The sequence below is a fragment of the Lolium perenne genome, chromosome 7 (assembly GCF_019359855.2).
Source record: "Lolium perenne isolate Kyuss_39 chromosome 7, Kyuss_2.0, whole genome shotgun sequence".
Classification (NCBI taxonomy): Eukaryota; Viridiplantae; Streptophyta; class Magnoliopsida; order Poales; family Poaceae; genus Lolium; species Lolium perenne.
In genome coordinates, this window is record NC_067250.2 from 274,552,415 (window position 1) to 274,575,006 (window position 22,592).

Consider the following 22,592-nt stretch of genomic DNA (forward strand, 5'->3'; position numbering starts at 1 on the left):
CCATGTCTGCAGAACACACAGAACAAGTTTAATTCACCACAAATCGTACATCAATCACAAAAATATGAGGTCAGCTGCATCTGAAAGGTATTGAATAGGTGGTTCTTACCCAATTTGTTTGACTCAAAGATTCGTTCCCAAGCTCCTGGTTTAATTCGGCAAAGTCAGATCTGACCAGATCTTGACCTGTGAACCAATTCAGTTTCAGGAGGTCAATCGAAGTGAAACCACCGCCAAAATGAAGGTATTGAAGAGGGCTTTCACCTACAGTTGAGTTTGCTCAAAAAGGTTTCGTAAAACGGAACAAATCTAACAAACAGTGAATCTGCATGTTTACAGATCTTTATTTACCACGGACAATCCGTAATGAATTTGAGGATGAGACCAACGCCAAGTTGTAGATCTTTTCCGTACCTATCTGCGGAACTTTGAATCACTTGATTTGGATCTGCGCACGAGATTTGGTGGATTTTACAAGTTCGTACCAGAATCTGAAACAGCAAAATAGCAGAAATTACTGCAAGGATTTGGACGAACTTTGCTCAAGAACTTCAGATCTGAGGATAGCTCAAGCTTCTCCATGCTTGGACCAACATGCACCTGCATCAAGATCCAATCTTAGCAATGGAGGAAGAAGAAGAGGAGAGAAATCCATCTAGGGTTGGGGAGAAGAAGGAGAGGGATGCTCTCATGGTGAGGGGAAGCTTGAGGGAGGAGGGGAGCTTCATCTTGGTGGATCTTCATGGCCATGGCCGGCCATGTGAGCAAGGGGGAGCAGCAGCTCGTGGAGAAGAGGTAGGAGAGGGATGGGAGTGAGTGGAGGGAGGAGTGGGGAGTGAAAAATGAGAGCAAAGGGAGGTGGAGTGGCCGGCCAAGTGAGATTTATAGAGGGAGAGAGTGGTGGCTGCCTCCTTTTTGATTGGCTAGGATGGGTGGCTGCCCATTTAATTGTTGGGGTAGTTGGGAGGCAAGGCTTGCAAGAGAAGAAAGTGGAGATGAAGAAATTTCAGCTCATGCATGCCAAGAGCTTGGCATGGCCGGCTACTTGTTGACATTACAAGTGGACAAGCAAGGTGCAATGCCACTTCATGAATGTCGACCAAGGTTGAGTATTTGAGGGGTTAGCTAAAAATGGTTTGATGATGTATTAAAATTTGGGAGAGAGGTGATAATAAACATTGGTGGTAATGTTGGAGAATAAAGTACTTTGAGCAAATTATCAAATTGGCCAAGAGATGATGGTGGTGATGGTGGTTGAGACAATGGTAGAGCAAGATTAGGAGAGATGATGAGTGAAGTAACCATATACTCACAATGAAGAATATGGGGACTTAAATCATGAATTCATGAGGTCAAGGTAATGATGGAAAAGAATATAAATTGCTCTACAAATGAGGGGTCAATAGGGAGTGAGTTGAAAGTATCAAATGGTCATCCATTTGATCCAGAATTGGAGGATGGAGGGGATACAATGTGGTGGATCAGAGATGTGCATAAGATGTGCAAGAGTTGTCATTTGAAAAAGATCTTGTTTGAAAAGTATTTGAAACACCTCAATTGTCTAGGGACAATTGGGAATGAACTCAAGTGGAATGAAGTTTGAAAGTGTTGAGATAAAACTAGTTGGAACATAGGGGTTCAAAATATTCTACTTACTTTCTCAAGTAAGGTAGAGTTTTTCTCAAAGGTAAAAATAAGCAAGAGGAAAACAAGAAATGGTATAGGTACCATAAACAAGCTTTTTGTTAAAACAAAGCAAAATAGAAATAATGTTTTATAAATCAATACTTGGTAGAAATGGGATGAAAAACAAAACCCATTTCAGTTCCTTGTTTTCTTTGAAGAGAAATCTTGGAAAGTTTTAATAAAACTAGAAGTAGTTTTGTGATCAAAACTAGAGAAGGAAAACTGTAGGATTTTTGAGGAGGGAAACTAATTTAGGGAGGAGTGTTCTCAAGGGTAGATGGTGGCTACAAAATGTATCCATCATTCCCACTCTTGGTTTTGTGAAGATTAAACTTGAATAAAAACAAGAGGTAAAAGTGAAGGAAGTGATCTAGAGTTGAATCATTGGATAGGGTATAAGATCAAGTTGAATATATGTGATGCAAGGGTAGAATGAGACATGCAGGATGTGGAAATTGTAGAGGGAGATGCACAGATGAGATCCATGCATTGAGATCACCAAGTTGTGAATTAAGGATGATTGAGCTATCTTGTACCACAAAGAGAAAAATCAAGATGGCACACCCATGTTGTCATCAGGAGAGAGGTTTGATGTAGTAAGAAGGAAAACAATTCTTCCTAAGCCACACATGTGTTTTATTTGGTGAGTTGCTTGTTTAACCACTAGGGGTGTCGTTCTATGAGGTAGCTCAAGACAAAATTCAACAAGCAAATCAAGACAGTTCATCTACCAACAGATCAAGGCAATTCATCATAGCAAACAGATCAAGGCAATTCACCTTAATTAGTCTATAGAAAAAGTTTTTGTTCCCCCTGATTTTTGAAATAAGGACAACTAATCAAGGTTGAAAAAGTTGGGGTGTTACAATCCTCCTCTGAATAATTCATTTATATCGACTTGGCACATGCTCACGCATGCATATGACTGAACCAAAGTCAATTAAGCCTCGATGATTTATGTTGCTTCAGAGTTCTTGTATCACTTTTATGCCTCCGTTAATTTATTTTTCCGCAAGCATGATTATGACAGTTACTGCTCTCTTGATTTGTCGCTCCCTAGTCTTTTGCTAGCCTTCACTTGTACTGAGTGGGAACGCTGCTCGTGCTTCCAAACACATGAAAACCAAGTTATTCCAGAGTGTCCACCATAAATACCTATGCATGGCATTTCAAACCATTCCAAGTAAATTCTCATGCGCTACCTTTAAAACCTTCAAAATGCTTCCCAATTTGTGTTTATGTTTCATAGCTCATGAGGAAGTATGTGGTGTTTAACTTTCAACCTTGTCATTTACTTTTGACGGAATTTCATTATGGACTAGTGGCACATCCGCTTATCCAATAATTTTGCAAAAAGAGCTGGCAATGGGATTCCCAGTCCCAAATTAATTAACTTAAATAGACACTCCTCCATGGTATGTGATTGTTGGACGGCACCCGAAGGATTCGGTTAGCCATGGCTTGTGTAAGCAAAGGTTGGGGGGAGTGTCATCATAATAAAACTAAAATAAAAAGGCACTCCTTCATGATATGTGATTGTTGGCAGGCACCCGAGGATTCGGTTAGCCATGGTTTGTGAAAGAAAGGTTGGAAGGAGTGCCGCATAAACATAAAAATAATTCATGGGAGCCGCTCTTGGGAGTCCGGTTGGCAAGGTAGTTGGTGTACCCATTACCATTCGTTGACAACAACAAACACCTCTCAAAATAATTTTACTCCTGTTTCAAAAAATGAAAAGCTCTAGCGCATGTTAATCCCTGCTTCCCTCTGTGAAGGGTCAATCTTTTACTTCTATGTTGTTTCTCCATTATTTCTTTGAGCACTATCTTGAGAGCACAACTGTCATTCTTAGTATAATATGCTTGTCTCAAAATATGATTGATTGTGGTATAACTTTGATGCTTTTATCTTTGACATCACTACTTCTAGTCTTCCTATGAACTCCAGAGGTGCCTGGGCATTTATGTTTTGCCGATCAAATACGGGCAAGCGAGATACCACTTTATCATACTCTCTTATGAACATTGCAATCCTGCTTATATACATGATTCATGATGCTTATTATTAATTGTTGGTACCTCTCCATGATTGACATAGCTGTTAGATGATCCTATTTGCATATATCTCATTATGAACTGCTTAAGTATTAGACATAGCATGAGAATATATACATCATATGAGCAAATGTGTTCGTGAAAGTTCTTTTATCGCTCAGTTGTTAACTGAATTGCTTGAGGACAAGCAATAAGCTAAGCTTGGGGGGAGTTGATACGTCCAAAACGTATCTACTTTCCCGAACACTTTTGCTATTGTTTTGCCTCTAATTTGTGTATTTTGGATACAACTAACATGGACTAACGCTGTTTTCAGCAGAACTGTTCTGGTGTCTCGTTTTTGTGCAGAAATCCAACTTTCGGGAAAATCCTCGGAATTTATGCAGAAGGCCCTATTTTCCCAGAATACTGACGGAGCCAGAAGGACAAGTAAGGTGGAGGCCCGAGGGCCCCACACCATAAGGCGGCGCGGCCTAGGGGGGCCCGCGCGGCCCTATGGTGTGGCCCCCTCGACCGGCCTCCGACGCCCTCCTTCGGACTATATATTGCCTTCGACCTAAAAACGCACGGGGAGAAGTCGAAGTCGCCAGAAAGCCTCCAGAACGCCGCCACATCGCGAAACTCCGTCACGGGAGCCAGAAGTCTCCGTTCTGGCACTCCGCCGGGATGGGGCATTGGAGGAGATCATCGCCATCATCACCGCCAACGCCTCTCCATCAACCAGCCATGTTTCCCCCATCCATGAGTGAGTAATTCCCCCGCTGTAGGCCGAAGGGGATGGTAGGGATTGGATGAGATTGGTCATGTAATAGCATAAGATTGTTAGGGCATAGTGCCTAGTGTCCGTAATTGGTACTTTGATGATATTGTTGCAACTTGCTATGCTTAATGCTTGTCACTAGGGCCCGAGTGCCATGATCTCAGATCTGAACATGTTATTGTTTCATCATGATATTCATTGTTTTATGATCTTACCTGCAAGTTGTATACACATGTCGCTGTCCGGAACCAATGGCCCCGAAGTGACAAGAATCGGGACAACCGGAGGGGATGGTAGTGATGTGAGGATCACATGTGTTCACGGAGTGTTAATGCTTTGCTCCGGTACTCTATTAAAAGGAGTACCTTAATATCCAGTAGATTCCCTAGAGGCCCGGCTGCCACCGGCTGGTAGGACAAAAGATGTTGTGCAAGTTTCTCATTGCGAGCACGTACGACTATAATTGGAACACATGCCTATTGATTGATTTGTACTTGGACACCGTTTTATTATTATCTGCAAATGCCCTGCTATGATTGTTACATGAGTTTCTCTCATCCATGCAACGCCCGTTCATCCGTCCCCGTGCCTACAGTATTTTAATCCTGCTGTTTACTAAAATCACTACTGCTGTCTTTGTTACTCTGCTGCTGTTATTTCACTACTGCTACTGCTATAAAACTGTTACTACTGATAAACTCTTGCGAGCTAGTCTGTTTCCAGGTGCAGCTGAATTGACAACTCCGCTGTTAAGGCTTTCAATTATTCTTTGTCTCCCCTTGTGTCGAATCAATAAATTGGGTTTTACTTCCCTCGAAGACTGTTGCGATCCCCTATACTTGTGGGTCATCAAGTGCTTATTTATATCTCTTTATGATTGCAATGTGTTTTGTATCACAATTTATCTGTGTGCTACTCTAGTGATGTTATTAAAGTAGTTTTATTCCTCCTGCACGGTGTAATGGTGACAGTGTGTGCATCCGTGTTAGTACTTGGCGTAGGCTATGATTATGATCTCTTGTAGATTATGAAGTTAACTATTGCTATGATGGTATTGATGTGATCTATTCCTCCTACATAGTGTGAAGGTGACAGTGTGCATGCTATGTTAGTACTTGGTTTAGTCGTGTTGATCTTTCATGCACTCTAAGGTTATTTAAATATGAACATTGAATTGTGGAGCTTGTTAACTCCGGCATTGAGGGTTCGTGTAATCCTACGCAATGGTGTTCATCATCCAAAAAGAGTGTAGAGTATGCATTTATTTATTCTGTTATGTGATCAATGTTGAGAGTGTCCACTAGTGAAAGTATGATCCCTAGGCCTTGTTCCTAAATACTGCTATCGCTGCTTGTTTACTGTTTCACTGCGTTACTACTGCTGCGTTACTACTGCTTGTTTACTGTCCTGGGCAAAGCACTTTTCTGGTGCCGTTGCTACTACTTATTTATACCACCTGTATTTCACTATCTCTTCGCCGAACTAGTGCACCTATTAGGTGTGTTGGGGACACAAGAGACTTCTTGCTTTGTGGTTGCAGGGTTGCATGAGAGGGATATCTTTGACCTCTTCCTCCCTGAGTTCGATAAACCTTGGGTGATCCACTTAAGGGAAAACTTGCTGCTGTTCTACAAACCTCTGCTCTTGGAGGCCCAACACTGTCTACAGGAAAAGGAGGGGGGTGTAGACATCAAGCGGCTCCCATTTTTATTTTATTTTTGTGTGGCACTCCTTCCTACCTTTCTTTCACAAACCATGGCTAACCGAATCCTTCGGGTGCCTGCCAACAATCTCATACCATGAAGGAGTGCCTTTTTATTTTAGTTTTATTATGATGACACTCATCCCCACCTTTGCTTTCTCAAGCCATGGCTAACCGAATCCTTCGGGTGCCGTCTAACAATCACATACCATGGAGGAGTGTCTATTTTTATTAATTAATTTGGGACTGGGAATCCCATTGCCAGCTCTTTTTGCAAAATTATTGGATAAGCGGATGAAGCCACTAGTCCATTGGTGAAAGTTGCCCAACAAGATTGAAAGATAAACACCACATACTTCCTCATGAGCTATAAAACATTGACACAAATCAGAGGTGATAAATTTTTGAATTGTTTAAAGGTAGCACTCAAGCAATATACTTTGGAATGGCGGAGAAATACCATGTAGTAGGTAGGTATGGTGGACACAAATGGCATAGTGGTTGGCTCAAGTATTTGGATGCATGAGAAGTATTCCCTCTCGATACAAGGTTTAGGCTAGCAAGGCTATTTGAAACAAACACAAGGATGAAGCGGTGCAGCAAAACTCACATAAAAGACATATTGTAAACATTATAAGACTCTACACCGTCTTCCTTGTTGTTCAAACTCAATACTAGAAATTATCTAGACCTTAGAGAGACCAAATATGCAAACCAAATTTTAGCATGCTCTATGTATTTCTTCATTAATGGGTGCAAAGTATATGATGCAAGAGCTTAAACATGAGCACAACAATTGCCAAGTATCACATTATCCAAGACATTATAGCAAATTATGACATGTATCATTTTCCAATTCCAACCATACAACAATTTAACGAAGAAGAAACTTTCGCCATGAATACTATGAGTAAAGCCTAAGGACATACTTGTCCATATGCAACAGCGGAGCATGTCTCTCTCCCACACAATAAATGCTAGGATCCATTTTATTCAAACAAAACAAAAAAAAAACAAACCGACGCTCCAAGCAAAGCACATAAGATGTGACGGAATAAAAATATAGTTTCAGGGGAGGAACCTGATAATGTTGTCGATGAAGAAGGGGATGCCTTGGGCATCCCCAAGCTTAGACGCTTGAGTCTTCTTAATATATGCAGGGGTGAACCACCGGGGCATCACCAAGCTTAGAGCTTTCACTCTCCTTGATCATGTTGTATCATCTCCCTCTCTTGATCCTTGAAAACTTCCTCCACACCAAACTCAAAACAACTCATTAGAGGGTTAGTGCATAATCAAAATATACATGTTCAGAGGTGACATAATCATTCTTAACACTTCTGGACATTGCACAAAGCTACTGAAAGTCAATGGAATCGAAAAATCCATCGAACATATCAAAACAGGCAATGCGAAATAAAAGGCAGAATCTGTCAAAACAGAACAGTTCGTAAAGACGAATTTTATTGAGGCACCAGACTTGCTCAAATGAAAATGCTCAAATTTAATGAAAATTGCGTACATATCTGAGGATCACTCACGTAAATTGGCATAATTTTCTGAGTTACCTACAGAGAATTTTTCCCAGATTCGTGACAGCAAAGAAATCTGTTTCTACGCAGTAATCCAAATCTACTATGAATCTTACTATCAACGACTTTACTTGGCACAACAATGCACAAAACTAAGATAAGGAGAGGTTGCTACAGTAGTAAACAACTTACAAGACACAAATATAAAACAAAGTACTGTAGTAAAAACATGGGTTGTCTCCCATAAGCGCTTTTCTTTAACGCCTTTCAGCTAGGGGCAGAAAGTGTATATCAAGAGACGAAGTATCAACATCATAATTTGTTCTAATAATAGAATCAAAAGGTAACTTCATTCTCTTTCTAGGGAAGTGTTCCATACCTTTCTTGAGAGGAAATTGATATTTAATATTACCTTCCTTCATATCAATGATAGCACCAACAGTTCGAAGAAAAGGTCTTCCCAATATAATGGGACAAGATGCATTGCATTCAATATCCAAGACAACAAAATCAACGGGGACAAGGTTATTGTTAATGGTAATGCGAACATTATCAACTTTCCCCAAAGGTTTCTTTGTAGAATGATCAGCAAGATTAACATCCAAATAACAATTTTTCAATGTTGGCAAGTCAAGCATATTATAAATCTTCTTAGGCATAACAGAAATACTTGCACCAAGATCACATAAAGCATTACAATCAAAGTCATTGATCTTCATCTTAATGATGGGCTCCCAACCATCCTCTAGCTTCCTAGGAATAGAAGCTTCGCGTTCTAGTTTCTCTTCTCTAGCTTTTATGAGAGCATTTGTAATATGTTTCGTGAAAGCCAAATTTATAGCACTAGCATTAGGACTATTAGCAAGTTTTTGTAAGAACTTTATAACTTCAGAGATGTGGCAATTATCAAAATTTAAACCATTATAATCTAAAGCAATGGGATCATCATCCCCAATGTTGGAAAAAAATTTAGCAGTTTTATCACAGGCAGTTTCAGCAGTTTTAGCAGTTTCAGGCAGTTTTTCGCGCTTTGCATTAGAAGTGGAAACATTGCTAACACCAATTCTTTTACCATTATTAGTAGGAGGTGCAGCAACATGTGTAGCATTAGCATTACTAGTGGTGGTAATAGTCCAAACTTTAGGTATATTATCTTCTTTTTCATTTTCTTCTCTTTCCCACCTAGCACGCAATTCGGCCATCAATCTTATATTCTCATTAATTCTAACTTGGATGGCATTTGCTGTAGTAACAATTTTATTATTATGATTCTCATGAGGCATAACTTTCGATTTCAAAAGATCAACATCAGCAGCAAGACTATCGACTTTAGAAGCAAGTATATCAATTTTCCCAAGCTTTTCTTCAACAGATTTGTTAAAAGCAGTTTGTGTACTAATAAATTCCTTAAGCATGGCTTCAAGTCCAGGGGGTGAATTCCTATTATTGTTGTAAGAATTCCCATAAGAATTACCATAGCCGTTGCCATTATTATAAGGATATGGCCTATAGTTGTTACTAGAATTGTTTCGGTAAGCATTGTTGTTGAAATTATTATTTTTAATGTAGTTTACATCAACATGTTCTTCTTGAGCAACTAATGAAGCTAATGGAACATTATTAGAATCAACATTAGTCCTATCATTCACAAGCATAGACATAATAGCATCAATCTTATCACTCAAGGAGGAGGTTTCTTCGACAGAATTTACCTTCTTACCTTGTGGAGCTCTTTCCTTGTGCCATTCAGAGTAATTAATCATCATATTATCAAGAAGCTTTGTTGCTTCACCAAGAGTGATGGACATAAAGGTACCTCCAGTAGCTGAATCCAATAGGTTCCGCGAAGAAAAATTTAGTCCTGCATAAAAGGTTTGGATGATCATCCAAGTAGTCAGTCCATGGGTTGGGCAATTTTTAACCAAAGATTTCATTCTTTCCCATGCTTGTGCAACATGCTCAGTATCCAATTGTTTAAAATTCATTATGCTACTCCTCAAAGATATAATTTTAGCAGGGGGATAATATCTACCAATAAAAGCATCCTTGCATTTAGTCCATGAATCAATACTATTCTTAGGCAGAGATAGCAACTAATCTTTAGCTCTTCCTCTTAATGAGAAAGGGAACAATTTTAATTTTATAATGTCACTATCTACATCTTTATAATTTTGCATTTCACATAATTCAACAAAGTTATTAAGATGGGCAGCAGCATCATCAGAACTAACACCAGAAAATTGCTCTCGCATAACAAGATTCAGTAAAGCAGGTTTAATTTCAAAGAATTCTGCTGTAGTAGCAGGTGGAGCAATAGGTGTGCATAAGAAATCATTATTATTTGTGGTTGTGAAGTCACACAACTTAGTATTTTCAGGAGTACCCATTTTAGCAACAGTAAATAAAACAAACTAGATAAAGTAAATGCAAGTAACTAATTTTTTTTGTGTTTTTGATATAGCAAACAAGATAGCAAGTAAAGTAAAACTAGCAACTAATTTTTTTGTATTTTGATTTAGTGCAGCAAACAAAGTAGAACATAAAATAATGCAAGACAAAAACAAAGTAAAGAGATTGGGATGTGGAGACTCCCCTTGCAGCGTGTCTTGATCTCCCCGGCAACGGCGCCAGAAAACAGTCTTGATACGCGTACAGCACGCGGCCGTTGGGAACCCCAAGAGGAAGGTGTGATGCGTACAGCGGCAAGTTTTCCCTCAGTATGAAACCAAGGTTTAATAGAACCAGTAGGAGCCAAGAAGCACGTTGAAGGTGAAAGGATACGGATGTCGCCTAGAGGGGGGTGAATAGGCGGTTTAAAACATTTACGAGATGGGCTTAACAAATGCGGAATAAAACTAGCGTTTACTTTGTCAAGCCCAAAGCCTATATACTATGGTTCACCTATGTGCACCAACAACTTATTCTAAGCAAAGGTTCACCTAAGTGCACCAACAACTTATGCTAACACTACAAGAAAAGTTGCCATGGCCGACGAAGTTGAAGTCGCGCGGTGGTTGCTGGTGTACCATGGCCGACGATTTTGGGTCCCTCCGTGGTGCATGTCAAAACTTTTTTTTCTCGTTTTTGAGGCCACCTAGCCCGACGAAAGCGGCCAAAATGTCGCGTATGGTGGCCCGGGACGTGGTGCATCTCGAAATCTCAGGTTCGCCGGCCGAGTCAACGCAAATCCGCACCGCCGAGGGATGTAGGGCCCAGATGGCAGCCTCTCTGGCATTGTTTTTTTTTAGATCGCGCCATCTCGGTCAACGTTCTCCGATCGAGCCGTTTACGATGCAGGATCATGGGTCCCGCATGTCATCCTCTATGAACCAAAATTCTTTCTATTCTTGGATTTTTTTTGACCCCCTGATTTCTGGCTACTTCCTTTTTCTTTTGATCCCTTGCCGCCTTGGAAACGTTGAGACCGCTACTGCTAAATGGGACCCGCATGTCATCCTCTATGTGCAATCAACTTTCTTTTCTTGGAGTTTTTTTTTGGCACCTCAAATTTGGTCACTTGCCTTTTTCTTTTGATCCCCTGCCGCCTCTCAAACGGTGATACCGCTGCTGCTAACTGGGACCCGCATGTCATCCTCTATGTACTATAAAACTTTCTTTTCTTGAATTATTTTTGGCACCTCATATTTGGTCACTTACCTTTTTCTTTCGATCCCCTGCCGCCTCTCAAACGGTGATACCGCTGCTGCTAAATGGGACCCGCATGTCATCCTCTATGTACTATAAAACTTTCTTTTCTTGAATTATTTTTGGCTCCTCATATTTTTACACTTGCCTTTTTCTTTCGATCCCCTGCCGCCTCTCAAACGGTGATACCGCTGGTGCTAAATGAGACCCGCATGTCATCCTCTATGTACTATAAAACTTTCTTTTCTTGAATTATTTTTGGCTCCTGATATTTTTTCACTTGCCTTTTTCTTTCGATCTCATGCCACGTTTGAAACATTGAGGAACCTGCAGGCTCATGGGACCCGCATGTCATCCTCTATGTACTATAAAAGTTCATTTTCTTGGGTTTTTTTCACCCTCTGATTTTTGGCAATTTCTTTTTTCTTTTGATCCCCTGCCGCCTCTCAAACGGTGATACCGCTGCTGCTAAATGGGACCCGCATGTCATCCTCTATGTACTATAAAACTTTCTTTTCTTGGATTATTTTTGGCACCTCATATTCGTTCACTTGCCTTTTTCTTTCGATCCCCTGCCGCCTCTCAAACAGTGAGACCGCTGCAGCTAAATGGGACCCGCATGTCATCCTCTATGAGCAATCAACTTTCTTTTCTTGGAGTTTTTTTTGGCACCTCATATTTGGGCACTTGCCTTTTTCTTTCGATCTCATGCCACGTTTGAAACATTGAGGAACCTGCTGGCTCATGGGACCCGCATGTCATCCTCTATGTGCTATAAAAGTTTCCATTGTTGGATTTTTTTTCACCCTCTGATTTTTGGCTTGCCTTTTTCTTTTGATCCCCTGCCCCCTTTGAAACGTTGAGTAAGCTGTTGGCTCAAGGGACCCGCATGTCATCCTCTATGTCCATCAACTTTCTTTTCTTGGATTTTTTTTCACCCCCTAATTACTAGCTACTTTCTTTTTCTTTTGATCTCAAGCCGCATTACAAACATTGAGACCGCTGCTGCAAAATGGGACCCACATGTCATCCTCTATGTACAATAAAGTTTCTTTTCTTGGATTATCTTTTGCTCCTGATATTTTGTCACTTGCCTTTTTCTTTCGATCTCATGCCGCCTTTGAAACGTTGAGTAAGCTGCTGGCTCATGGGTCCCGCATGTCATCCTCTACGAACAATAAAAGTTTCCTTTCTTGGAGTTATTTTTGACCCCTAATTTCTGGCTATTTGCCTTTTTCTTTTGATCTCCTGCCCCTTTGAAACGATGAGGACGCTGTTGGCAGGTCGGTCCCACAAGTCATCCTCTATGAACAATAAAAGTTTCCTTTGATGGATTTTTTTTGAACCCCTAATTAATTTCTGGATATTTCCTTTTTTTTTTCTTTGATCCCCTGCCGCCTTGGAATCGTTGAGGATGCTGCTGCCTCATGGGTCCCGCATGTCATCCTCTCAGAACGGTAAATGTTTCTTTTCTTGGATATTGTTTACCAAATGATTTTTGGCTTATTTTTTCTTTCGATATCCTGCCGCCTTTAAAACGTTGAGGACGCTGGCTCACGGGTCCCACATGTCAGCCTCTATGAACAATAAACGCCGAGGATGCCGCGCCTCATGGGTCCCGCATGTCATCCTCTGAGAACGAAAATGTTTCTTTTCTTGGATTTTTTACCAACAGATTTTTGGTTTATTTTTTCTTTCCATCCCCTGCCGCCTTTAAAACGACGCTGCTGGCTCATGGGTCCCCGATGTCAGCCTCCCCGTACAAGAAACATGTGATATCTTGATTATTTTGCAGACAATAAACAGTGTATTGCGCTCTGAGCTATTTCAACGGATAAATTAAATCTTTATTTTTACATAAACAAATTTATATGCTGAATCTCCTTGTTTTTTGTTTTTGCGAAGCATAGGACTTTCCTGTTTTTTTTAGAAAAATCTGAACTATTCTGTTTTGGAGTGGGCTGAAATTGTACGAGTCAAAAGGCCCAGCAGGATAGTTCGAATGCCCAGATGTCCACATGCAGCCCAATTGAAATCGTTCCTTTTTTGGATTTTTTTCACCCCCTGATTTCTGGCTACTACATTTATCTTGTGTTCCTGTGCCGCCTTGGAAACGTTGAGACCGCTGCTGCAAAATGGGACCCGCATGTCATCCTCTATGTACAGTAAAATTTCTTTTCTTAGATTATTTTTGGCTCGATATTTGGTCACTTGCCTTTTTCTTTCGATCCCGTGCAGCCTCTCAAACGGTGATACCGCTGTCGCTAAATGGGACCCGCATGCCATCCTCTATGTACAATCAAGTTTCTTTTCTTGAATTATTTTTGGCTCCGATATTTGGTCACTTGCCTTTTTCTTTCGATCTCATGCCACGTTTGAAACGTTGAAAAACCCTGCTGGCTCATGGGACCCGCATGTCATCCTCTATGTACAATAAAACTTTCTTTTCTTCGATTTTTTGGCACCTCATATTTGGTCACTTGCCTTTTTCTTTCGATCCCCTGCCGCCTCTCAAACGGTGATACCGCTGCTGCTAAATGGGACCCGCATGTCATACTCTATGTACAATCAAGTTTCTTTTCTTGAATTATTTTTGGATCCTGATATTTGGTCACTTGCCTTTTTCTTTCGATCTCATGCCACGTTTGAAACGTTGAAAAACCTGCTGGCTCATGGGACCCGCATGTCATCCTCTATGTACTATAAAAGTTCATTTTCTTGGTTTTTTTTCACCCTCTGATTTTCGGCTATTTCCTTTTTCTTTTGATCCCCTGCCGCCTTTGAAACGTTGAGGACTCTGCTGGCTCATCGATAAAACTTTCCTTTCTTGGAGTTTTTTTTACCCCTAATTTCTGGCTACTTTCTTTTTCTTTTGATCTCAAGCCGCATTTGAAACGTTGAGACCGCCGCTAAATGGGACCCGCATGTCATCCTCTATGTACAATAAAGTTTTCTTTTCTTGGATTATCTTTGTCTCCTGATATTTTGTCACTTGCCTTTTTCTTTCGATCTCATGCCGCCTTTGAAACGTTGAGTAAGCTGCTGGCTCATGGGTCCCGCATGTCATCCTCTACGAACAATAAAAATTTCCTTTCTTGGAGTTATTTTTGAACCCTAATTTCTGGCTACTTCCTTTTTCTTTTGATCCCGTGCCACCTTGGAAACGTTGAGACCGCTGCTGCTAAATGGGTCCCGCATGTCATCCTCTATGTACAATAAAATTTCTTTCTTCGATTATTTTTGGGTCCTGATATTTGGTCACTTGCCTTTTTCTTTCGATCTCATGCCGCCTTTGAAACGTTGAGGAAGTCACTGGAGCATGGGTCCCGCATGTCATCCTCTATGAACAATAAAAGTTTCCTTTCTTGGAGTTATTTTTTACCCCTAATTTCTGGCTACTTCCTTTTTCTTTTGATCCCCTTCCGCCTTTGAAACGTTGAAGACTTTGCTGGCTCATGGGTCCCACATGTCAGCCTCTATGAACAATAAACACTTCCTTTCTTGGAGTTATTTTGTACCCCTAATTTCTGGCTATTTGCATTTTTTCTTTCGATCCCCAGTCGCCTTCTAAACGTAGAGGACGCTGCTGGCTCGTGGGTCCCAGATGTCAGCCTCCATGGACAATAAACCTCTCCTTTGTTGGATTTATTTTTCACCCTCTGATTTTGGCTATTTCCTTTTTCTTTTGATCCACTGCCGCCTTGGAAACATTGAGTAAGCTGCTGACACATGGGGCCCGCATGTCATCCTCTATGTACAATCAACTTGCAAGATCTTCGAGCGAAAGAGCTTGTATTAGTGGGACCCATATGTCAACCTCTATGTACAATAAAAGTTTCCTTTCTTGGATTATTTTTAGCTCCTGATATTCGGTCACTTTCCTTTTTCTTTCGATCTCAAGCCGCCTCTGAAACGTTGAGTAAGGTGCTGGCTCATGGGACCCACATGTCATCCTCTATGTACAATAAAGTTTCTTTTCTTGGATTTTTTTTACCCCTGATTTTTGGTCACTTGCCTTGACGCTGCTGGCTCATGGGTCCCACATGTCAGCATCTATGAACAATAAACCTTTCCTTTGTTGGATTTATTGTTTACCCCTAATTTCTAGCTATTTGCCTTTTTCTTTTGATCCCCACCGGCCTTTGAAAACGTTGAGGAACCTGCTGGCTCATGGGACCCGCATGTCATCCTCTATGTACTATAAAATTTCTTTTCTTGGTTTTTTTTTTCACCTCTGATTTTTGGCTATTTTCTTTTTCTTTTGATCCCCTGCCGCCTTGGAAACGTTGAGTAAGCTGCTGACTCATGGGACCCGCATGTCATCCTCTATGTACAATCAACTTTCTTTTTTTGGAGTTTTTTTACCCCCTAATTTCTGGCTACTTTCTTTTTCTTTTGATCTCAAACCGCATTTGAAACACTGAAATCGCTGCTGCAAAATGGGACCTGCATGTCATCCTCTATGTACAATAAGTTTCATTTCTTGGATTATTTTTGGCTCATGATATTTGGTCACTTGCCTTTTTCTTCCGATCTCATGCCGCCTTTGAAACGTTGAGTAAGCTGCTGGCTCATGGGTCCCGCATGTCATCCTCTACGAACAATAAAAGTTTCATTTCTTGGAGTTATTTTTGACCCCTAATTTCTGGCTACTTCCTTTTTTCTTTTGATCCACTGCCGCCTTTGAAACGGTGAGGATTCTGCAGACTAATACAAGCTTTTTCTCTCCAAGATCTTGCAAGTTGATAGATTAAATCATGGAATTATTAGGATATGTTTTAAATTTCAAATCCACTTTATGAATTATTAAAAATACCGTTATCCATGTGGGTATGGAGTGAACAAGGATTTTCATATTGGGCATGAGCAGTTTCAAAAATTGGAACCCAATAATTAAAAATAAATAAAAACAACTTTTATGTAGAATCTCCGCATTTTTTTCTTTTGCCATTCATAGGATCTGTGTTTCATTAGAAAAGGGCCGAAATTGCATGAGCAGAAAGGCCCATTTGTAGTTATTGGGCTTCGACAGCCGGAGCAAGTAGGCCGAGAGCAATTACCATGTAGATGGCCGTTGGCAACCCAAAGTGAAATATTGGGCCCAACAGGGGAAGGCTGAACATACCTATTTTCTAATTGGAAGGTGGTACATGGCGTAATCCTGCCCAAAAAAAAGATGGACACGGGTTGCTGAAATTTGCCCATCTGCGCCTAATATCGCCGCCGCGGCTCCACTTCCGCCGCCGCCGCCATGCCCCGTCTCGCGTCGAGCTCGCGGTACTGCCGCGTCTCGGGCACGGGGTACCGCGGCGTCCGCGCGCGCCCCAAAGGTACGTATTACGCGGAGATACGTGACGGCGGCGAGCGCATCGGCCTCGGCACCTACGAGACCGCGCACGAGGCCGCGCGCGCGTATGACGCTGTGGCGTGGCGGCTCGAGCACCCGCGATCGTCGATGAATTTCCATGACGTGTGGACGCGCCAGCAGGCCGAGGATCTCGCGCCGCCGCCGTACATCGTTAGACATGAGGAACAACACCACCGCCGCGAGACGGAGCGCCGTTTGCGCATCGCCGAGCGGGACGAGCGCGCGGCGTGCGAGTGGGCGGCCCGCTTCCCCGAGGACGTTGCCGCCGAGAACGAGCACTTCCGCAGACGGAGGGCGGAGAAGGCGACGAGGCGAGCAGCGAAGAAGGAGGACCGCGCACGACGGAGGGCGGAGAAGGCGACGAAGCGGGCCTTCATTGAAGCGCAGCTCGCCGGGCCGACCACCATTGGCGAGGATGACCCCCGTTGGATTGACCTCTTCTCGTCGGATCCGGTGTCGGGCACGACACCGGACTCGTCAGATGTCGAGTTTTAGTTTAGTTTTATCGCACTACTTTGTAAAAATATGAACTACGGAGTATCTATCAAGCTAATTGTATCCTATTTTATGTCTATTTCTAGTCTTTGTTTGATCTTCTGTTTTACTGCACTCTATTTTTCATTATATTCTGTTTTTGGCGCTGCATTTATAGCGCCTCTGAAAATACGCTGTTTCAGCCCTGCATTTGGCCGCCACAGTTTGCAGCTTCCGGTGAAGCTATTGCCGGCTCCATGCGCAGCATCAGCCATTCAGCCCATAGCGCCAAAATATAGAGCCACTGCTGGAGTTGCTGTAATATGTTTGTCAGCAGGAGCTTACCTAATTAGTTAAAAAAAAGATGTTCAGCGTGGGATTCGAAAAAAAGATCTTCATGTTTTTTTCCTAGCTATCCTAGTTCGGACTTTTTATTGTGTTCGCTAGTGCATGAAGCTTGACACCTGTATTATGTGATCCTGATATGAGGATAAGAACACCTTCAGCTTGCATTGCTAATGGTGTCTACTGCAGCAGTGGCGTACATTCAATGGAGACTGATGCAAGAGAGTTGGTACTGGTGAGCCTGCACTTGACATCATCGTGCCACCTGAAGTAGGTGGTGTATTGGGATTAGACTGATAAGCATAGCACCTTGCAAAGAACAAGATGATGCTAGTGTTGGTTAACGTGATTTTACGCCAAAAGTCATGTATGCTCAACAGGTGCCGTACCTAGTTTGGGTATTGTGTTGTTACCCTTTTGTGGTTTGGTGTTTATCCAACAGAGAAAGCTACTCTTTTCCCGTGTAAGTGTTATTATGTGAACAAAAGTTGTGTGTACATATATATCGGTCAGAGAACCAAGATTGCATATTCTTGCCTGGTTATAACACATAAGTCATAATAACAATTAAAGAGAAAAGGAACATTTGCCTTTGCAATGTGATTGTGCCAAGTAGATTAGACAACCAACCACAAACATTACAGGTCAACAGCCAAACGCATGCGAAAGTCCTAAGGTAAGCTCCATAATACATGTTGAAACCAAAAGCCTAGAAACCATAAGAAAGGTAGCTCCACATCACGGTTCCACGACAATGACATACCGATCATAAAACATATATCAAGTCGACAGCTGCACCACTGGGTAAGCATCCATGGGGTCTGGCTCAAGAGCGAAGACTGTGTGAATGCTGCAAAATGTGGCTCTTGCCTCACCCCACCCATACATCTTATCATGGAACCTTACCAAATCAGCATGAATCATCTTGACATAAACATAGCTCCTCTCTCCATGCTGATGGGATTGAACAATGCGCCGATTGCGGTGCTTCAGCTTGTCAAACAAGATGCAGGAGATGACGTAGCATGCTGGGTGGTCTTTAGGTGTGACAATGGCTTGGTGTAGCTGGTCCCGTGAACCACCCAACCGGATCTTTAGACCTTGAAGGACATTCCGTGCTATATAAGCTACCGTTGCGACTTCAGCTCAGGTTCGTGTGAATGACAGTGACATCTTGTCCTAGAGATGCAGATCCTTCTTGATCAGATTCAGCGGAATCATCACCACTACTTACATGTGCGTCGGGTTCTACGTAAGGCACATCAGGTACATGCTCCAGTTCATAGGAGTCGGGTGGGACAAAGACCGTTTGCTGAAATCTCTACAATACCAGCTCCAGGTAGACCACTAGTCTCTACAGAGGGTAAACCACCAATATCCACTTCAGAGGATTCTCGTGGCACGACACCTTTCGCTAGAGGCTCTACCCTACCAGCTCCAGGTCCACCACCAGTCAGTACTGTGGGCATAGTCATGACGGGTTCTACCAATACAAAACCTCCTTCGGGTGCAGGATCATCAGTAGCAACTCCAAGATCGGCACCGCTTAAATCGGTCTTGACAATAGGTAAACCGTTTTGCTCCGATTCGAGAGAATTCCCGTGGCACGACACCGTTCACTAGAGGCTCTACACTAGCAGCTCCAGCTGCACCACCGATTTCTACAGCAGGGGTAAACCCAATCCACAACCTTCTTCATGTGGCACGATGATGCTGTATAGGCTCATCGGTACCAGGTCCAGTGCATCGGTCTCCATAGACGGTAAACAAGGTGGCGTCGGAGGTTTAAAAGATCGGCATGCCATTTCACCTTTGTCATCGGACAATATAGAGTTTTCTTAAACTCTATGTTTCTGCAATAATAAGCACATGAACAGAAATTAGACCAGAGCATCTAGCCATCTAACAGGCAGCGGCAAAACAAGCGTCGGTCCATATGTTTACCTTGTCATCTCGGGATATCATAACACACAGATTTAGAAGTCATTTCACATAGCATCCGCTTTTTCGTTCCTTCCCCTACGTCCATCTGGAATAAGTAATACTATTGATCACATAAAACTAATTAATCAAATATATGCATATGTTGAGAAGTTTGCACGGCAAATTGTGGATTCTGCTTTTATCACCTACGAATCGTCGTTCTATATATTTACCTTGTTATCTGGGATATCAGAAGTCACAGAATGAGAAGTCATCTCACTAAGTATCGGTTTTTTCGCTCTTTCCCCTCCATCCATCTGCAATAAGAAGTACTATTGATCACATAAAGCCAATTCATTGAATATATGCATATGTTGAGAAGTTTGCACAACAAATTGTGGATTCTACTTCCAATCACCAAGTAATCTCGTGAGAAATGCATGATCAAGATATGTTTCTCCCTCTTGATTGACATCTGCATCTCCATTAAGACTAATCATCGTGCGATGGTGCTAGCGCATACACTTCCAATCACCAGACAAGCAAAAAATTGTTGATTCTAGTAATGCTTAATCAGCAGTGGCCATGGAACGACCACAAATCGACCAAGCAAAAAAATAAATCATCAGCCTACTGACCACCAGGCAAAACAAACTAGGCCCATACATGGCCTCACAAATCATCATCAAACGTCGATCAAACTAGCAAGTTTGAACATGGATTACTAATTTATTTTCTGATAAAGTGAGTATATTAATATCGAAAGATATTGATTACACTGAGCCTCTGCAACAACGCAATACCTTACTGGTAGTACGGATGCACATGGATTCCTAATACTCCCTCTGTTCGGTTTTAATTAGTCGACGCGAGGGAGAGAAGAAAATGAACTGTCGATGCTTTCAACTAGAGTCAATTAAATACGAACGGAAGAAGTACGTAGTAGTATTGACAAATATCCGGATCTAGTCTAAAAACAAATTGGCATGTAAATCCTAGTAGTCTACTAAACTAGGATCAATACCCTAGATTAGGGTTGCAAGCGGCGTCCGCGAATCATCCCACAAAGCAGAAAATTAGAGCAAATAGTGGTTGAGATTAGAGCAGATTTAAAGCACTCGCACTGAAACTAGCTAGCCCGCTACCCACCCGGTTGACACCCTGCCCTAGATGTGAATCTACACCAAATATTCAAACAAGGATGAGCAACCGCCAATAAAATTTTATCCGCACATCATCATCTCTACCATACACAAGGGTATGGTGATTTCACATACAGCCATTGTTGCCGCGGGACGAGGATGAGTGATGCACCGCGGAGAAGGTGCCTCACGCCTCTGTCGCCGCCGCCGTCGAAGAGGAAGTCGAAGCCACGCGATTGTGGTCCGTCGCCGATATGGAGGTGGAGCTACTAGGGAAGAGATGGAGGTGGAGGTGGAGAGGGAGTGATGGTTTGTACTAGTGGCGGCCGGTGAGGTAGTTATAAATACAGCCTCTCTCTCTTTTTTGGCAAGGAATGCAGCTTCTCTTGGAAGGCAACGAGGCAACGCACTCCAGATTTTGTATATTACTATAATAATATGGGCGGAGAAATTTGGACGCATCTGTGTTGTCTTGTCAAATGAATCACCAGGATTTGCTTTTAGTACTCCAGATTTGGGCGACCCAAGGAAGTAGAGATAGTAATGTACGCCATCTAGCTGCACGCTATCAAATCAAATAAATGGTCATGCCATTTACTTTTAAGATGGTGCAGCAGCTTATTCTCGACCAAAGAAACATGCACGTCTGCTGATTATTTCTGATGGGTATACATTTACCGTCCGCTAGCAAAGATTGTTTGGCACATTGTTCTTATGGCTTTCAACATCACACCCCTTAATAATATTATTAATCAATGTTTGGGCAATCAATTGAGTGTGTTAATAAAAAATTAAAACCCATAAATCCAACGGTACTATTTTTAGGGCCATATGAAGGACAAGGAATGATTTTAAATGCCATATGGAGTACCTCCAACCATGTGAAATATGGTTCTGTCATGCAGGTGATACCCATGGCTTCGCATTGGATCTGTATATTGTCCTACATACAGTCAACTATGAAGTACCACGATTTGGTTTTTGGGTGCAACCGGCTAGAGAATGATGCACGGGTTTGTACAGCCAGTACAATTCACATTAAGATTTTCTGATAGGATGTTGATGTGTATATATAAGAATCATACACTAGAATGTCTTCTATGTTTAGATGGTTGATCTACGTTTATACTTTCTGTGAACCATGAGGTTAAGACCTTTGTACTGTAATAAAGATTGCTAAATAACAGTATATATGTATGCCTCTAGGGACACCGAAACAGCCAAACAACCATGCATGTGCATAGACCGTATTTGATCAAATTAAAAGAAGCACCTCGGTTCAAGCAAAAAGCATCACTTAATCACCTAAGTCCATTAGCTATAAATAGTTAAATAGGAGTCAAGACCAATCGAGCTAGCTAGTAGTATGATCCTACTATTACATAAATATCCCTAACTCGATTGTCTTTGTTCCGATCCAGTAGCGTTGGTGTAGCTTGGGATGAACCAAAACCCCGTATGCCGCTTGGCCCTGGACCGCTGCTTGAGAAAGAGATGCTTTGGTGGTCTTCGCCATTTAGACCGAAGCGGAAAATTTCTTGATGTGATGTGTCAAACTGAGAGCCAATGGTCCGAGGCGTGGTGTAGATGCGGTTTCTTCTTGTCAAATATCCTGGGGAAATGTTGCACCACCCACTGGCATGAAAATCGGATAGTTCAACCCAAGGAACATAGAATAGTCTCCAAGATTAGTAACCCTTTCCCACGGGTTGGCTGGAAGTAACCGACTAGTGTCATTCGAGAATACAATGCAGGTATACCCCGAATATCTGTGAACAGCGCGACCGCAATGGACAGAAGGGGTACTATCATAATAATACATTGGAGCACCGTCAGCGTCAAAATCCATTACGCCACGTGCATAGACCAGGAGAAGTCTAGAACGATCTTGAGATCTTGCCAGCCACCACGTACGACTATTAGAGTCAAAATCATCATAGCCATCAAATCCAGCCGTCCGC

General features: G+C 42.0%; 1 long non-coding RNA gene across 1 annotated transcript; it reads right to left on the reverse strand.

Annotated features, from left to right (window-relative positions):
- Nucleotides 1-183: 183 nt before the first annotated feature.
- Nucleotides 184-817, reverse strand: LOC139833114 (uncharacterized). Its single transcript, XR_011748202.1, has 3 exons — nt 538-817; nt 352-448; nt 184-264 (listed from the first exon to the last, which is right to left on the reverse strand). It is a non-coding gene; the product is annotated as an uncharacterized lncRNA (long non-coding RNA).
- Nucleotides 818-22,592: the final 21,775 nt, after the last annotated feature.